The sequence below is a fragment of the Triticum urartu genome, chromosome 4A (assembly GCF_056163025.1).
Source record: "Triticum urartu cultivar PI428250 chromosome 4A, HENAU_Tu73, whole genome shotgun sequence".
Lineage (NCBI taxonomy): Eukaryota > Viridiplantae > Streptophyta > Magnoliopsida > Poales > Poaceae > Triticum > Triticum urartu.
In genome coordinates this window covers 265,000,021-265,012,060 of record NC_141876.1, presented here as the reverse complement: position 1 = coordinate 265,012,060, position 12,040 = coordinate 265,000,021, and positions in this window count along the sequence as shown.

The following is a 12,040-nucleotide window of genomic DNA, read 5'->3' as shown; positions in this document are numbered from 1 at the left end:
CACTCAGATGAGACATCCTACGAGTAAAACCAACCCTCAAGTTGCCCCGAGGTGCCCCGCAGTCTACTCAGTCGGACCAACACTCAGAGGAGCACTGGCCAAGGGGAGTTTAAATAAAGATGACCCTTGAGTCTGTAGAACCCAAGGGAAAGAAAAGGCTAGGTGGCGAATGGTAAAACCAAGGTTGGGCATTGCTGGAGGAGTTTTATTCAAGGTGAACTGTCAAGGGGTTCCCATTATAACCCAACCGTGTAAGGAACGCAAAATTCGAGAACATAACACCGATATGACGGAAACTAGGGCGGCAAGAGTGGAACAAAACACCAGGCATAAGGCCGAGCCTTCCACCCTTTACCAAGTGTATAGATGCATTAATTAAATAAGAGATATTGTGATATCCCAACAAAATATCCATGTTCCAACATGGAACAAACTCCAATCATCATCTGCAACTAACAACGCTATAAGAGGGGCTGAGCAAAGCGGTAACATAGCCAAACAATGGTTTGCTAGGACAAGGTGGGTTAGAGGCTTGGTTTAACAATATGGGAGGCATGATAAGCAAGTGGTAGGTATCCCAGCATAGGCATAGCAAAAGAGCGAGCAACTAGCAAGCAAAGATAGAAGTGATTTCGAGGGTATGGTCATATTGCCTGAAATCCCGCAAGGAAGAAGAACGAGTCCATGAAGAAGACAAACGGACGTAGTTGAACGGATCCTCATAAACGCGACATTACCAGATTACCGAGAAGAAGTACACAGGAAAGAAAGCAAACAACATAGTAAACAACCATGACATAAGCATGGCATGATGCACAACCATGTATGATGCATGTCCGGTTTAATGAAGCATGGCATGGCAAAAGAGCACAAGCAATCCTACAAACTAAGTGGAGCGCAATATGCAACGGTGCATATTGACGAAACACCACGTCAAGTTATTTAGTTCGATCTCGTTTATGTACCCAACAATATTAAATGTTGATTAACATGGCAAGGGGTGAAGCACAACAAAACTACCTATATAGGCAAGTTTAAATGAGGCCGGAAACAACGAACAACAATTCCGGTAAAACCCCATATGCATATTTTAAGATTTGGTACTGTTCTGCCCTAAACCATATTTTATAGTTATTAAACATGCAAGATGATGCCACCATGTTAAACAGGCAAAATTCTACCCCATTTACATATAAAGTTTATTAAATTTGGAGCTAGGGTTAATTAATTATGAATTAAAGCATTTTAACATGGCATAGGAGTAAAATAATGCAAATATCATTTTAAACATTTCAAACATAGATGAAAGTTGGATATTATGAATCTAGACAAAATTCTAAACAAGTTTCATATATAAATCATTTTACTCCGATGCACCATTTGTGAGTTATTAAATGCATGAAATGCAAGGGTTTTTCTGCAAATTTGGCATTCACAGGATAAAAGGAAGAACGATCAGGCAGAAAAAAATATAGAGCTGGGCCGAATCTGGAGCGCAGCTCACATTGGGCCTACAGGGGCGCGGCAGATCTGGGCCTCGGCCTGTTTTGGTGGAGAGGGAGGCCGGCAAGGGCACGCTGGGCCGGTTTGCTTGTGGCCCACGCGCGCAGGAGATAGGCGGCCTGGAGATGGGCTGCGCGCGATCGACGCTGGAAGTCAACGCACGATGGACGAGCGGGCGAGGGAGCGGTTTGCGGGCACGACTCCCTGTTCGATAGGAAGCAGAAGCAGAAACAGAGCAGCGGCGGCGCAAACTCCGGCAGCTCGAGGTGAAGGTGCCCGGCGACGCCCGGAAACAGCGGAAGATGGCGAGGGCGTGGGGAAACAGGTCCAGGGACGGAGGAGGCGCGTTCGGGCGGCAAGACGCGGGTGACTTCCTTCTCTGCTCAAAGCAGACGCCGGACCCGGCGTTGACGGCGGTCAAGAAGAAAACAACGACGGCGAGCATCAGCGGGGATAGGCTCCGGCAACAGGATCCGAAAGGGAACGCCGACGAAAGGAAGGGGGCCTCGGACCTGGTCGGGCCTAGCGGCGGCCTGTGGTGTTCTCTGGAGGCGACGGAGAGCTGTTGTTGGTCATGGCCGTGGGCGGGGACGAGGTCAAGCTCGTGGACGAGCTGCTTCGGTGATGAGGCAAGTTAGCAGGAGGAGGCGGGCGCGCTCATGGCGAGGCAGGGGCGCGGACGATGCGGAGACAACCGGATCCGGGCGGCGTTGCTCCCGACAGGAACTTGGCGGCGGACATGGTGGCTCGGTTCCGTGATGCATCAGAGAGAGCAATGAGAAAGAGAGAAACGAGAAGGAAGGGAAGGTAGGGGAGGCGAGGTGATGAGCGGGAGGAGCGCGATGCCTCGGGTGCCTGGCCACCGATGCAGACGAGCGGGACGACGATGGGGCCGAGCAGAGGAGCTCGACGGGGCTGGATCGATGCGTGTATCGGGGAAGGTGGCTGGCTGTGGGGCTTCCATGATTGGTGGGTTGGATCGATGAAGTTGGCTGGTTGTGGTTGGCCCGATCTGGAAAACGAGGAGGAAACTGACGGCTTTGGTTGGTGGTTTGGATTGGGAGGGGATCCCAAGGAGGAGGAGATAGTGGGCTGGTGGCGGCGGAGGATGGGACAAGATCCCTAATTTCTAGGGTTGCCCACTATTTATATTGCAAAGGGATTAGGGTAGAGGCTATCTCGTCCCTCCGATCGCAATCGGACGAACGCGAATAAAATAGCTAGGGAGTCGAAATAAGCAAACGGTGATGTTTTGTAGATGTTTGGGGATGATCCGGATCCAACGGTGACGACTGTCCGGGTCGGGTCCGGGGAAGCTTCGGACGCGCACGATAGGCCGATGCACTGTGCAAAGAGGGGTAGGCAAGGGCCTAGGTGGACTGTGGCGAGGCTGAGAGGAGAGAAGAGAGAGAGGGCCCGACGACAGTTTCCGGAGACCGAAAACGTCCGACGAAAGACCGGCTATACTGCCGCTATAGATTAACGGTTAGGCTATCAAATGAACTCCGAATGCGATGAAACTTGACAGGCGGTCTATCTACACTATAATAAGACCACACGCCAACTTTCGACCCAATCCGAGAACATTTTCCGGGCACTTATAAAATACTATTTCAGACATGTCGCGGGCGCGTGCAAGTGTGTCTGGGCTCAGAACGGACAACGGACGGAACGAGGAGACCGGGACGGATGCAAGTTTTGAAAACATGATGATGCAATGCACATGATGACATGACAAGATGCAACACGCAAGAGAATGACATGGCAACGACAGCGAATAACTGGAAGACACCTAGCGCAACGGTCTCGGGGCGTTACACCTGAAGACCACCAGAGCCCGGGTCCTCGCAGCCACCTTCCGTCCCTTGCCACCAAGCAGAGCTCCAGCAAGCCCTCGTTACACTTCGGCCAAGAGGTCATGAGGGAATCCTGGATTAGGGGGTCTCCGGACAGCCGGACTATTTCCATTGGCCGGACTGTTAGACTATGAAGATACAAGATTGAAGACTTCGTCTCGTGTCCGGATGGGACTCTACTTGGCGTGGAAGGCAAGCTAGGCAATACGGATATGGATATCTCCTCCTTTGTAACCAACCTTGTGTAACCCTAACCCTCTCCGGTGTCTATATAAACCGAAGGGTTTTAGTCCGTAGGACAACAACCACAACATACAATCATACCATAGGCTAGCTTCTAGGGTTTAGCTTCTCTGATCTCGTGGTAGATCTACTCTTGTACTACCCATATCATCAATATCAATCAAGCAGGACGTAGGGTTTTACCTCCATCAAGAGGGCCCAAACCTGGGTAAAACATTGTGTCCCCTGCCTCGTGTTACCATCCGGCCTAGACGCACAGTTCGGGACCCCCTACCCGAGATCCGCCGGTTTTGACACCGACATTGGTGCTTTCATTGAGAGTTCCTCTGTGTCGTCACCTTTAGGCCCGATGGCTCCTCCGATCATCAACAACGATGCGGTCCAGGGTGAGACCTTTCTCCCTGGACAGATCTTCGTGTTCGGCGGCTTTGCACTGCGGGCTAATTCGCTTGGCCATCTGGAGCAGATTGAAAGCTATGCCCCTGGCCATCAGGTCAGATTTGGAAGTTTGAACCACACGGCCAACATCCGCGGAGACTTGATCTTTGACGGATTCGAGCCACAGCCGGGCGCGCCGCACTGTCAAGACGAGTATGACCTAACTCTGCCGCCGAACAGTACCCCAGAGGCCGCGCTCGCATCAACTCCGACCCTTAGCTCGGAGCCAACTGCGCCAATCGAGGACGGGTGGCTAGACACCGCCTCAGGGGCTGTAGTCTCAACGGCGATCGAGCCGAACACCAGCCTAAACCTCTGCGAAGCCCGTGACTCCAAGGTGCCGGACTCTTTTCCGGACTCCGAACCGTCCGCGCCCCTGCCAATCGAATCCGATTGGGCGCCGATCATGGAATTCACCACCGTGGATATCTTTCAGCACGCGCCCTTCGGTGACATTCTGAATTCACTAAGGTCTCTCTCTTTGTCAGGAGAGCCCTGGCCGGACTATGACCAACAGGATTGGGATGCGGACGACGAAGAAATTCGACGCCCACCCACCACCCACTTCGTAGCCACTGTCGATGATTTAACCGACATGCTCAACTCCGATTCCGAAGACATCGACGGTATGGACGACGATCTAGGAGACGAACATGAACCAGCGCCTATAGGGCACTGGAAAGCCACCTCGTCCTATGACATATACATGGTGGATACACCCAAAGAAGGCAATGGCGATTAGACAACGGAGGATGACCCCTCCAAGAAGCAACCCAAGCGCCGACATCAGCGGTGCCGCTCTAAGTCCCACCAAATCAAAAGTGGTGATACCGGCTCGGGAGATAATAGCACTCCGGATAGTGCCGTAGACAACAACAATCCCCTCCAGCAAGATTTAGAGCAGGAGGAGGGAGGAGCCAGCCCTCCTGAGAGAGCGGCAGACGGAGAGGAGGAGGATGACAATTACATGCCCCCCTCCGAAGACGAGGCAAGCCTCGGCGATGATGAATTCGCCGTACCATAGGTTCCCGTTGAACAAGAGCGCTTCAAGCGTCGGCTTATGGCCATGGCAAATAGCCTGAAGAAAAAGCAGCAGCAGCTTCAAGCTAATCAAGATCTGCTAGCTGACAGATGGACTGAAGTCCTTGCGGCCGAGGAATATAAACTCGAGCGCCCCTCCAAGAATTACCCAAAGTGCAGGTTACTACCCTGACTGGAGGAAGAAGCATACGATACGGCTGATCGGCCACCTCGTGGCCGCGATAGAGAGGCATTCCAGCCAAAAACTCAGCCTCTACCCCGACGCCATTCAAATAAAAAGGCATGGGGAGATATGCCAGACCTGCGAGACATATTGGAGGACAAAGCAAAGCATGCAAGATCGATCTACGGATCACGAGGGTGCACAACTCTGCGAGACGATAAACATCACGCCAGATACAGTAAAAGCAAATCCGGCCGGGCCGAACACAGCGGGCAAGACCCATTCGAGTTGCGTCGTGATATAGCCCAATACAGAGGCGCCGCACACCCCTTATGCTTCACAGACGAAGTAATGGAACATCAATTCCCAGAAGGTTTCAAACCTGTAAATATTGAATCATACGACGGCACAACAGATCCCGCAGTATGGATCGAGGATTTCCTCCTCCACATCCACATGGCCCGCGGTGATGACTTACACGCCATCAAATACCTCCCACTAAAGCTCAAAGGACCAGCGCGGCATTGGCTTAAAAGCTTGCCAGCGGACTCCATTAGCTGTTGGGAAGATCTGGAAGCCGCATTCCTCGACAACTTTCAGGGCACTTATGTGCGACCACCAGACGCCGATGACTTGAGCCACATAATTCAGCAGCCAGAAGAGTCGGCCAGGCAATTCTAGACTCGGTTCCTTACAAAGAAAAATCAAATCGTCGACTGTCCGGATGCAGAGGCCTTAGCGGCTTTCAAACACAACATCCGAGACGAGTGGCTAGCCCGGCACCTTGGTCAGGAAAAGCCGAAATCTATGGCAGCTCTCATGATGCTCATGACCTGCTTTTGTGCGGGAGAAGACAGCTGGCTGGCTCGCAGTAATGACATATCAAAGAACCATGGTACCTCGGATACCAAGGACGGCAATAGCAGGTCACGTCGCAACAAACATAAGCGTCGCATTAACAGTGAAAATACCGAGGATACGGCAGTCAATGCCGGATTCAAAGGCTCTAAACCCGGTCAGTGGAAAAAGCCATTCAAACAAAGTACGCCGGGTCCGTCCAGCTTGGACCGTATACTCGATCGCTCGTGTCAAATACACGGCACCCCAGACAAGCCAGCCAATCACACCAACAGGGATTGTTGGGTGTTCAAGCAGGTCGGCAAGTTAATTGCCGAAAACAAGGACAAGGGGCCGCATAGCAATGACGAGGAGGAGCCCTGGCAGCCACACACCGGAGGACAGAAGAGGTTTCCCCCGCAAGTGCGGATGGTGAACATGATATACGCAACCCACATCCCCAAGAGGGAGTGGAAGCGTGCGCTCAGGGACATATATGCGTTGGAGCCAGTCGCCCCAAAGTTCAACCCTTGGTCCTCCTATCCGATCACCTTCGATCGCAGGGACCACCCCACTAGTATCCGTCATGGCGGATTTGCCACACTGGTCCTAGACCCAATCATTGACGGATTTCACCTCACTCGAGTCCTTATGGATGGCGGCAGCAGCCTGAACCTGCTTTATCAGGATACAGTGCGCAAAATGGGTATAGACCCCTCAAGGATCAAACCCACAAAAACGACCTTTAAAGGCGTCATTCCAGGTGTAGAGGCCCATTACACAGGCTCAATTACACTGGAAGTGGTCTTCGGATCCCCGGATAACTTATGAAGCAAAGAGTTAATCTTCGATATAGTCCCGTTCCGCAGTGGTTATCACGCGCTGCTCGGGCGAACCACATTTGCTAAATTCAATGCGGTACCGCACTATACATACCTCAAGCTCAAGATGCCAGGACCTCGCGGAGTTATTACAGTCAATGGAAACACAGAGCGTTCTCTCCGAACAGAGGAGAACACCGCGGCCCTCGCGGAAGAAGCGCAAAGCAGCCTCTCAAGGCAATCAACCAGTTCGGCACTTCAAAGCCCGGACACCTTCAAGCGTGCTCGGAGCAATCGGCAAATAGACCGCCTGGCGCGATCTGAGCTCACGTAGCAATACGGCGGCTACCCCAACCCCAGCCCAACGGTGAAACTCGTGCCACGTGTACATAATTACGCATTAAAAATACCATGGGCACAGGTGGGGAGGGGGACACAACTGCGGCACGCCCCAAGACGTGGCTTAAACCGCACTAGGGGCTTCCCGTTTGGTCATTTTTCTCTTTTTTCAGGACCTTAATCTCTGGAAACACTGTCCGGCAGCACTATTGCCGAACACATGATGCAGCAACCAAGGAGGCAGACAGCTACGTCATACCACGGAATTCCCAGGTGGATTACAGTAACAAGAGAAATATTCGATTTAATATCATTCCTCAGCTTGCCCTTGGAAGGGACATAGTCCTGCTCTTTGCTTATCGCACTATCTGTATCACTCTGCTTTAACGCAATTTTTTGAATAAACAAAGCATGACATTATGACTATTATTGCATTCTTGTTATATATATATATATGTGTGTGTGTGTGTGTGTGTGTTCATTAACGACGTCTTGCAACCGTACACTTTGGTACGGCTAATACGCCAGGGGCTTACGTACCCCACAATACGGTGTGAAAAGTCCGAACACTTTCACAAGTGCGGCACCCCGAACTTATAGCATTATATGCATCAGATCCGAATCATGTCTTTAGTCAAATGTTGGGTTTGCCCGGCTCCTATGTTTTGGTACCTTAAGTTCCGCTCTATCGGCTGAGGTAGCGCTAGGAGAACTACTGCAATTGTGCCCCAGTTCTGCTGGGTTCAGCACCTCAGTAGAGAAAGCTAAAACTGACTGTCATGATAAGGCGAGAGACTGGTCGCTGTTCGGCGAGGTTTTCGAGTCCCTAAAGACTTGCCGCTTAGAGCGAGGGGTCGGCCCTGTCCGGCTTAAAGGCGTGTATCGCGCCCCAAATTCGGCCTTCTGAATACCAGGGGCTTCGCCAAAATTTAAAATTATAGAATTCTATGGCTAAGTGAGAGTGATAAAGCATTATTAGTCTGGTTGCCTTGTTCGCTGTGCTGAGCACCTCCCTCGAAGGACCCCAAACATGGGAACAAGAGTGCTCAGGTTTATCCCGAACACCCCAGCACTCGTGGCATGGGGGCAGAAGCCGAGGACTAGCCATCTCTCAGATTGGATAAACAGCCAAACAGAAGGTAATATTTTAAATTCAAACAAGCATTGCATAGCGCATATGAAACAAGTTTTCCTAAATACAGGATAAAATGAGCAAGTCTCACTCAAATATTACATCTTTTGAACACTCGTCCGCTATGAGACGGGCACCCGGCAGAACACCCTCGTAGTACATCTCGGGGTGGCGGTGCTCCTTGCCCTCCGGCGGCCCCTCCTTGATCAGCTTCACGGCGTCTAGCTTGACCCACTACAATTTCACACGGGCAAAAGCCCGGCGTGCACCTTCAATGCAGACAGATCGCTTGACGACCTCCAGCCGCGGGCAGGCATCCACAAGCCGCCTCACCAGGCCGAAGAAGTTGTTCGGAAGGGCGTCGTCAGGCCACAGCCGGACTATAAAGCTCCTCATGGCCCGATCGGCCGCCTTATGTAGCTCGACCATCTGCTTCAGCTGGTCGCTCATTGGCACCGGGTGTTCGGCCTCAGCATACTGAGACCAGAACAGCTTCTCCGTTGAGCTTCCATCCTTGGCCTGGTAAAATTGTGCGGCATCAGACACGCTACGGGGCAAATCTGCGAATGCTCCTGGAGAGCTCTGGATTCGGGTAAGTAATTGGTAATTTACTTTTACATGCTTGCTTTGCATATAGAAAGCCTTACCCGCCGCTATCTTGTTCATTGCGTCGATCTCCTGGAGGGCCTTTTAGGCTTCGGCCTTGGCACTTCTTGAGCTCTCGAGGGCCGCGGCAAGCTCAGACTCCCGCGTCTTTGAGTCAAGCTCCAACGCCTCATGCTTTGCCACGAGAGCCTGGAGCTCTTCCTGCACCTCGCCCACCCGAGCCTCGTGCTTCTCTCGCTCGGTGCGCTCCTTGGCCGCGTTATCTTCGGCCTTGGTTAGCGCTTGCTTCAGGGTCGCCACCTCGCTCGTGGCCCCTGGCAAATATACGTTGATCCTGTCATTTTGCAATCGCGTCTTCTTTTATATATACATATCTATAGACAGGGTATTACTTACCCTTGTTCTCCTCGAGCTGCCCCTTGGCAAGGCCGAGCTCTTTCCTGGACCCCTCGAGGTCCTGCTTCAGTACGGCGACCTCCGCAGTCAGTGCGGCGGACACCAGCAGCGAAGCCTGCATATGCATATTGACATACTTATATTAGACTCCTGCGATATTATTTGATCCTCTGTTCGGCTTTTCTTTGTGAACACCAAACAAAGCATCAGGGGCTACTGTCTATGTGGTAATATTTCTACTACATTTAAAACACTTACCTCAAAGCTTGTTAGAAGGCTGGCACAGGCTTCAGTCAACCCGCTCTCGGCGGAGTGAACCTTCTGGACCACCGCACTCATAACAGTACGGTGCTCCTCGTCGATGGAAGCGCTGCGAAGCACTTCCAGCAGATTGTCCGGCGCCTCTGGATGGACAGAGGTCACCGGCACAGGCGTCTTGCCCCTCTTAGAAGGAGGCCGCCTGCCCGAGCCTAGAACCGCTGGAGGTTCCAGCGCGGTGTTCGGCTGAGGGCCGAACTCGGAGCTCTTAGGGGCCCCGTCCCCTCGGCTCCCGGAGTCCGGAAGGTCGCCTCGAGGCGCCTCCGGGACTGTCTCCCCTCGATCCGGTGCCTCTTGAGACAACACCTCGGCGTCGTCCGCAGGAGGAGGGGAGGTGGCGGTTGGGACTGTGTGACGCCCCGAGACCGTTGCGCCAGGTGTCGTCCAGTTATTCGCTGTTGTTGCCATGTCATTCGCTTGCGTGTTGCATCTTGTCTTGTCATCATGTGCATTGCATCATCATGTTTTCAAAACGTGCATTCGTCCGGGTCTTCCAGTTTCGTCCGTTGTTCGTTCTGAGCTCAGACACACTTGCACGCGCCCGCGGCATGTCCAAAATAGTATTTTATAAGTGGCCGGAAAATGTTCTCGGAATGGGATGAGAGTTGGCATGTGGTGTTGTTATGTTGTAGGTAGGCCGCCTTACAAGTTTCATCGCATTCGGAGTTCGTTTGATAGCCCAACCGTTAAACTATAGCGGCATTATAGCCGGGCACACGTCGGACGTTTTCGGTCTCCGGAAACAGTCGCCGGGCCTCCCTCTCTTCTCTTCTCTCAGCTCGAGACCGTCTACATAGCCCACTACCTACCGCCAGGCCCAACCTAACCTCTCTCGTCAGCCCGCGGCCCTCCTCGCGCGCGCGTCCGAAAATTGTCCCGGACCCGACCCGAGCAGTCGTGACCGATGGGTCCGGAACATCCCCAAACATCTGCAAAACGTCACCGTTTTCTTATTTGGACTTCCTAACCTAGTTATCTCGGCCCGTCCAATTTTGATTGGAGGGACCAAATCGCGCTACACCTAGTTCCCCAATTACCTTCGGTTTAGTTTTGCACTCAACCAGTCTATTTTTCTCAACCACCAAATTTCGATCAAAGGGTCCAAATCTACCCTAAACTTCCCCCCTCTTTCCATATATAAAAGACTCCTAGTCTAAATCTGGACAAAACCCTAAAATCTAGTGGGTTTGTCCCTGCCGCCGCCGCCACACTGCGTCTCCCACCTCGGGATCGATCCCCATCCAATCAGTTTGTGCGTCCCCGATCCAAAAATCCTGTCGATCTCCCCCCTCCAACCAGCGCCTCCCCTGATTCCCTCGTCCACCTCCTGCAGCCCCGAGCGCCCGAGGCCCCAACAACCCGTGCACCAGCCGGCCACCGAAGCTCCTCCGCGGCCTCCTTCCTCGCCCGACGACCAGCGCCGCTGCCGGCAACCACCACTAGGGACAGCGCCGCCCCGTGCCCTTTCCATTTTGCTCTTTTCCCTTCGCTCCTCATGTCGTTTTGGACCTCGCAGAGACCTCCCAGGGAGACTGCCATGGAGTCCAGGAGGCTTCGGGCGCCAGCAGCTCCCCTCGCGCCTCGCGGACCTCGCCGGAGTGCCGTTCCCCATCGCCGCCTCGTCCATTCGTTCTCGAAGCCGTTGACCGAGCCATCCCCAACCTCCAGGGAGTATCGCCCTGCTCCAGTCGAAGATCCCTGCAGCCACGCGCGGCCAAGGCCCCGAGCAGGAGCGTCGTTCCTGTCTCCTCGCGACCTTGAGCAATGGCCTCGCTCCCGCCTCCTCTGGTTCCCAAGGCCGAGCCGCCCCGTGCCCGCAACCCTGTCGCCATCGTTCCCCGCGCAATGGCCTTGCAGCAACCGCCATGGCCGCGCCTGACCCGCGCCTTTGCGCCAAGCTCCGCCAACGTCGTCCCGTGCGCGCCTCCGATCTTCCCCCCGCCGGATCCGGCTGGTCCCCGCCTCGCCTCACTGCTGCTCTGCCTCGTCGTCGCCAGAGTCCATCACCGCGCCTGCTGGCTCCCTCTTCTTCGAGCAACAGGACAAGTACCGCCCCCTGCGTTGACCCGTTCCAGCGTCAGCGAGAACGAGCGCCAAGGCCCAGCGTGCCCTGCCAGGCCGCCTCCTCCACAGATCTGGGCCGAAGCCCATGGTGAGGCCCCAGCGCGACCTTGGTTTTTTTCTTTCTTTCTCTCTGCTGGCCCAACATGCTTCAGATTCGGCCTATGTATGTTTTTTTTTGCATCTGCGATTTTAGCTATTTTTTCCAGAAAACTGTTGTTGTACAGAAAAGTCCCTAGACAACATGCATATAACAACTCACAAACCGTGCATCGGATTAAAATAA